The sequence below is a fragment of the Pipistrellus kuhlii genome, unplaced genomic scaffold (assembly GCF_014108245.1).
Source record: "Pipistrellus kuhlii isolate mPipKuh1 unplaced genomic scaffold, mPipKuh1.p scaffold_m20_p_2, whole genome shotgun sequence".
NCBI lineage: Eukaryota > Metazoa > Chordata > Mammalia > Chiroptera > Vespertilionidae > Pipistrellus > Pipistrellus kuhlii.
In genome coordinates this window covers 64,985,195-64,991,574 of record NW_023425515.1, presented here as the reverse complement: position 1 = coordinate 64,991,574, position 6,380 = coordinate 64,985,195, and the positions used below count along the sequence as shown (strand labels likewise).

The window sequence follows — 6,380 nt, the reverse complement described above, 5'->3', positions numbered from 1 at the left end:
ATAAAAAAAAAAAGCAGGTCTAATTAAGCAAGTTTATCTCTACATATAAAAGGCTCAGTTGACTCCCGCAAGCATATAAATAAAGCTCTATACATATAAAGCTCTCATAGGCCCAATCACTCACATGTGTTTTGATCTGTCTTTGTTGATTCTGAATTTGGTTGACACTTCTATTATAGAGAAAAGGCGAACAGTGATATTAAAATATTTCTTGTAATTAATTTCCTTTCAATGTGCATGAATCTGTGTAGCAGTTATAACTCTAAAGCCTTGGATCTTAACCACTGTGCAATACCTGGGTCATTAAAGTGTATGTCTCAGTTTCCTAAAATAAATTATACAGGGCCTCCCAAAATACATTCACACATTTTGAATAATTTTAATGCAGTGTTTATTAAAATACATTTAATTTTCAAAATTGTGCTATTAGCTGTTAAAGTATGTATACATTTTGGGGGGATAAAGCAAGTTGTTTAACAGCACACACTTAAAAATTTTTTTTTGAGAATAGCAATATTGGTCAGCAGAGTGTTCCATCTCGGCTGCAGAAGTAGAAACTTTGTTTCAAAGATAGGGAGCCTTGGTCATGCTGTCTTGCACAGAGCCTCAGCCCCCACCTGCTCTGGATATGCCACTTGAAGGAGCATACAAACAAAGATAATAGGCAAAGTTTAAGAGAAGACTAAGAATAGAGAATGGTGTCCTAGGAAGAATGTTTTAAGGAACCGGGACTATTTGCTGGAAAAGACACCACTCAAGGCAGGAGGTGGTCATGGGAGCTATCTTCACATATTTCAAGTGTCACAGGGAAAAGGAATTTAGATTGTTCTGTGTGGTAACAAGGAAATGAAAAAAGGAGTGATGGATAACACTTAAGAGGAAAGGAATTATGTTAAATTTTGGGAAGAAGCCTACCATTCAAAACCATCAGAAGATAAAACAGATTTGGGAAGAAGGGTGTTCCCAGGAGCTCCATGTGTCGCAGCAGCCTACCTTGTTGGGGATGTTGTTAAAGCTTCCAAAGAGAAAGAGGCTAGAGGGACCATCTAATGCTAGTGCTTACTGACTTTATTTTCAAATCCATTAGTGGAAAATCATTGTCCACTCAGAGACCTATTTTTATGGTCTGATCCTTAAATGACTCCTTGGGTATTCTTCCTACTTCCAAAGGCAGCTAGCCTGCAGAACTAGGTAGCTAGAACTTTAGTATAATACTAACCCAGCTTTGCTACTCCCTATATGATGTAAGGGAATCATTTAGCCTTTCTCTGATTTTTTTTTTTTTTCATCTTTAAAAAGAAGGTCCCTCTATCTGTCTCACCTACCTCATGTGGATATATTTGTGAGTATGCTAGGCTATCTTACATGTGATTTGGAAAACTGAAATGAAAGAAAGGTGTAATCTTTGATGACTAATGTAAGTTACATTCCCCATACCTGGGACCCCCAACTTTCTCTGGCACTTTTCTCTGTAGATTTTTTCTGGTCCTTCTTAGAATTTAGAGTCTTTTTGATGACTTTTTTTTTTTTTTTTTTTTTTAATAAATCTTTGTTGAGTTAATTGTTACATGTTAGGCAATGCACACACTATTGTGCTAGCCACTGTTGAATAACAAAATGATTAATGGAACATCATGATTTTCTTCAAGGTGTTTGCCATCAAATAGAGACCTCTATCAATACACAGATAATGTAATACAAGGCCAGGTATTTAATGACTTAAGAATAATGCAGATAAACTGCTACAGAAGATCACAGGAGAGTGGGAATTATGAGAAGCTTTGCCTAATGTCACTCTAGGAAAGCAAGGTATAAATCCCTAACTCTGCCTGGACCAAGTAGAAGCTGGTTTTCTTTGAGATTACAAATTTTTGCATTGGTATTGAGAACTCGTTCAATTGTCTGAGTTTCAATTTTTAGTCTCTTTGCATTGGCCTTGAGGAGAGTTTTTTTTTTTTTTTTTTTTTTTTTCCCTTCTCTATTAATTTCTTTTACAGAGAAAAAAGTGAGCTCAGCAAGGTCAAATACAAGCCAAAAACTTATGCAAGGCAGACCCTCATCAGTGCAACTATCTAGAGTTTCAATGCACAAAACAAGGCTTGTTTCAAAGAGTGATTTATTACAAGTATGCCTTTTTAGGTGTTTAATAATGGCCACCCAATAAAATGTTTGCTTTTTCCTGGGATCAGGCTTAACTCCTTTTTATGCTGAAGTTAGTTGAATGTAGGCTAAAAGGAAATTGTCAACACTGGAAGTAAATTGCAACAAGTTTCATAAACTCCATTTGATAAGAGGGTTAAGTCTTATAACCTTCTGTAAAATAGCTGTCACTGGCTTGTACGTGGGAAGACAAATAAAAATAATATTTATTGAATATTTAGTGTGTCCTGGCTTAAACATTTTACATAGATTATTTTATTTATGGATACTCTTCATATTCCCATTTTATAAACTAGGAAACTGAGTCTTAGAGTGATTAAGGATTTTTTCCAAGTTTACATTTAGGAAGTAGTGACATCAGGATTGGAATTAGTATACAGGAGTAATATATGAATAAAGAAACAAAATCTTATTTATAGACCTACATAAACAACATACAGACTTATACATACACATTTACATATATTTAAATTTACTTTCAAAAAATTATTTTATGTGGTTTACAACAGAGAACTTGTAAAAATAAAATTAAGATAATGAATAATCGAGGCCATGAGAAGGGAGATTATGCTAACCATATGAACTTAACTTATATCATCAAATGTGAAAACAAGAAAGGAAAACCATAGACCCTTTTACCCATAAGTATTGTTTTTATCTTCATAGATTTACATTACAAAAATTGAATGAGCTTTATGAAAGCTATGATTTTTCCTGAACAAATTTTTAATTTTCGAGCATCAGTGGCACTTAAATGTCTCTGTTTATTCTTAAATGAGATAGTTAAAATGCAAAAAATATTTTCTAAATGGTAAAGTAATATATTACATTGATTTCTAAGCCTCGTTTCCTTACTCAGTGGTAAGGCCCTGTCTACCACACACGAGACTGGCATTCTATTCTATTCCATCACTTCTAGAGCAGGCAGATTTCCTTTTCCAGAATCTGGCACGCACAAGTGCCCAGCACATAGATCCTTTCTAATAAGTGATTTGCAAACAAATATTAAATGATGGATCATACTGCCACATGATGCCTAACATGCCACTGATGTATAATGTGTGTGTGTTTTTTAAGTGTGTCATTCTTTTGATCTAAAGGCCCTGTTAACCCACCAGTTCCCCAGTAGTTATTTCTAAGCACTTTATGCTCTCTTGTATCATCCCTGGCCGGTTATCACCTCTCACCGTCAGAAGTCTCCGTACTTGAATGCAAAACCCTGTGGCCTGTGCTAAGGCTATACCATAGGAATCTGGGAAGATTAAAACTCGTAATTTATTTTTATTTCATGCTTTTTCATTTCATTTTTGTGAGTGTAGGCTATGTAATAATAAAAATACATGAATGCAGTGGTACATTTTATACATATATTTAGGTACACGCTCAAACATTTTACTGATAGCAATGCAAGATCTAAAAGGTTTGAAACTATAGCTCTAAATAATTCTGCTAAACTCAGCATAACTCAACCAAAAAAATCCCAAATCATAAAAAATAAGGAATGTTTTCCTATGCTTGGGTTAGGGGCATGGGTGGGGAATGAGCTGGTCTTTTCTATTTTTTCATAACATAAATATACTAGCAAATAATTCACAACACTTCACGAAGCAATTAAATATAGCAACTTGTGTTGATTTTTTTTCTTCTTTAAAAAAAGAGCACAGTGAAATCCTAAGAGTTCTTTTTTTTTTTTTTTTCTTTTTTCTTTTCTTTCCTTTTCTGTTTTTTTCTTCATCTACCTCTGGTCCCCAAAGTTTGTCATTTTGAAGGAATCATCAAGTTACTCAAAACCTATGTTGAATTTGAAGAGTCCAGTCCTGGGTTTAAGTCCCTTCTTCACTGGTATATTCTGCAAAATATTGAGCAGGTTAGGCAATTTGTCTCTGTCTCATTTCTCTTACTGTTAGAAGTCTTCGAACTTGAATGCAAAACAGATAATAACTTAGAAGCGACCTCATAGCAGTGTAGTGTGGGTAAAGAACACTTTGTTCCTTCTGTCAACTAAATGCAGTGTCATTAAATATAACCTTTAATATTATCAGTGTAAAATGCTGTTATGAAAGACTTTTCTCTTTTAAAAGTTATTTTCATTAAAAAATAAACAAAACACGTTTCTAAATATCACTGTTTACTAAACTTCATAAACTTTAGTTTTCTCAGTACTATCTATTTCTCTCCCTGTCTCTCTCTCATTTGATAACTTTATGGTTATGAGAGGAAAACTGTAAGATAGCACCAAGGAAATAATGGGGATTTGAAGTAAGTTCCCTTAAAGTTTTAAAGCCATGCATTTAGGCCATACAATTGTAGTGTTTATTTAATCTTCAAAATGTTTGTGTTTAAGAGTAACTCATGGACTCTTAAATCAGAAGCACTCTTAAGAAAACATTTAGAGCCTATGACTATGCCTGGTATATAGTAGATGATAAATAAACATTTAATGAAAATAAACTGAGGAAAGCTTCTTATTTTATTTTTAAAAGAAAAAATGAAAATAAAACCTAAAACCAATTCTGAACATTAAAGTGACTAAGTTATTTGCTCAAAATTGGTTCAGCTAGTTTAAAAGTTGGGTCTAAAATTTATTCATCTTAATTTCCAGCTTTGCACACCACCCACCCCAGCAACCTGTTGACCTGTTTATCTAGATCTGTCAAATATAATCTGCCAAAGACGCATAATAGAAAAAAAAATTAAAAGAACCGCTTGGATTCACCATCTCCAAAAGTCACCCTACATGTGATGTTCACATATGATGTGAAATATGTAAGGTCAATATCATATATGTAATATGCAAAAATACAAATCTTGCAATAGTGACTCAAATGTCTGTTTTTAAAAGAGAGGGGCCATAGACAATCTTCCGTGACTTATTCTACCTTATAGCACTGTGTATGCCCATGCAGGTGACTTGCAGTCCTCGGACTAGCTAAAAGTAGATTGGCGATTTCAGTAAAATGTTTTTCGTTGCTTCTGTGTATTTCTGTATTGATTTTCCTGAATTTACCTCGGAATGAAGCATTACCAACCTCGACGTAAGATCGTCCTAATAAACTTACTTGCACTATTTTGGCCTATGTGATAGCTATCCCATTGACCAAAGAAACCGAAGCTGATAAAAGCCTTTCTTAAGTCCCTGACCAGCCAAGTCAGGCTGTACAATCCTAACATCATGCATGCCTCTTCTATGGGGCACCACACAGGAACGATTAAAAAAAAAATAAATAAAAAAAAAAAAACCACCAAAACCCTCACTTCCATATCCAGGGGAGTTCTAGTTTATCACTATCCCCCTCCCAAGTCAAATGGACACCCGTTTCAAGCCTTGCAACTCGGCGCCCCCAGGCTTTTTCCGCCCCTTCCTCACTCTGCCGGGGCCTCCCTAACCTGTCCCTCTCTCGCTTGCCTACAGGTCCCGCACATGAGAAAACAGAAAAAAAATGTGATGATCTTTGTGTGTCTCCGTGAAATGTGTGTGTGCGCGCGTGTGTCGGGGTGTAACGGGCCTCCTGTTTGGCCGCGCGGGCTGTCCGTCAGCGCGCGGGCCAATGGCGGGCCGCCTTCTATAGAGCGAGCGCGGCCGGGCTCGGGCTGCACGGGCTGTCTGCGGAGCGGCGTGCCGGGCGCGGAGGCAGCAGCGCGGCGCCGCCAGCTCCTCTCCACTTTCCCAGCGAGGAGCCCGGCGGCCGCGGGGGGCGAGCCACGCACACACCCGCCCGCGCGGCCGGCGAGCCCGCGAGGTAAGCGCCCCGCAGCCGCCGCCGCAGCCCTGCCCGCCCGGGCGCTCGCCCCGCACTTTCTGTTTCCCCGACTCACTTGCGAGCCGCCCGGCTGCAGCCCCGAGGGCTCCGCGGCGGGAGCGGCGGCGGCGGCGGCGGCCGGTAGGGTGGACTTGAGGGAGGAAGACGGAGGGAGCCCCGCGCGCCGCCGGGAGCCGCCGCCGCCGTCCGGCCCGCGCCCCGGGCACTTTCCCCGCCGCCAAAACTTTGGGTCGCGGGAGGTCGGGGGCGAGGGTCGCGGCGGCCGCGCGGGCGGGGGCGGGGGGAAGCGGGGGGCGCGGGGGCAGTGCCCGCGGGCGGCGGGCGGGCGGGCGGGCGGCAGGGGGCCGGGCCGGGAGGAGTAGGCCAGCCGGTGCCAGGCTGCGTTTGCAAACCAGCACCTCTCGGCACCCGGGCGAGCGCCGCCCGAGGAGGGGGCGCGGGGGGCCGGGGCGCGGGCGG

At 40.3% G+C, this 6,380-nt stretch overlaps 1 protein-coding gene across 2 annotated transcripts in view; it reads left to right on the top strand.

The window, feature by feature from the left end:
* The first annotated feature begins 5,762 nt into the window (after positions 1-5,762).
* BBX (BBX high mobility group box domain containing) overlaps positions 5,763-6,380 on the top strand; it is a 289,089-nt gene continuing 288,471 nt past the window's right edge. For both annotated transcript variants that reach the window (XM_036448441.2, XM_036448442.2), the window contains exon 1: positions 5,763-5,900. The gene's annotated coding sequence lies outside the window, so the exon portion shown is untranslated. The remainder of the gene's footprint in view (positions 5,901-6,380) is intronic.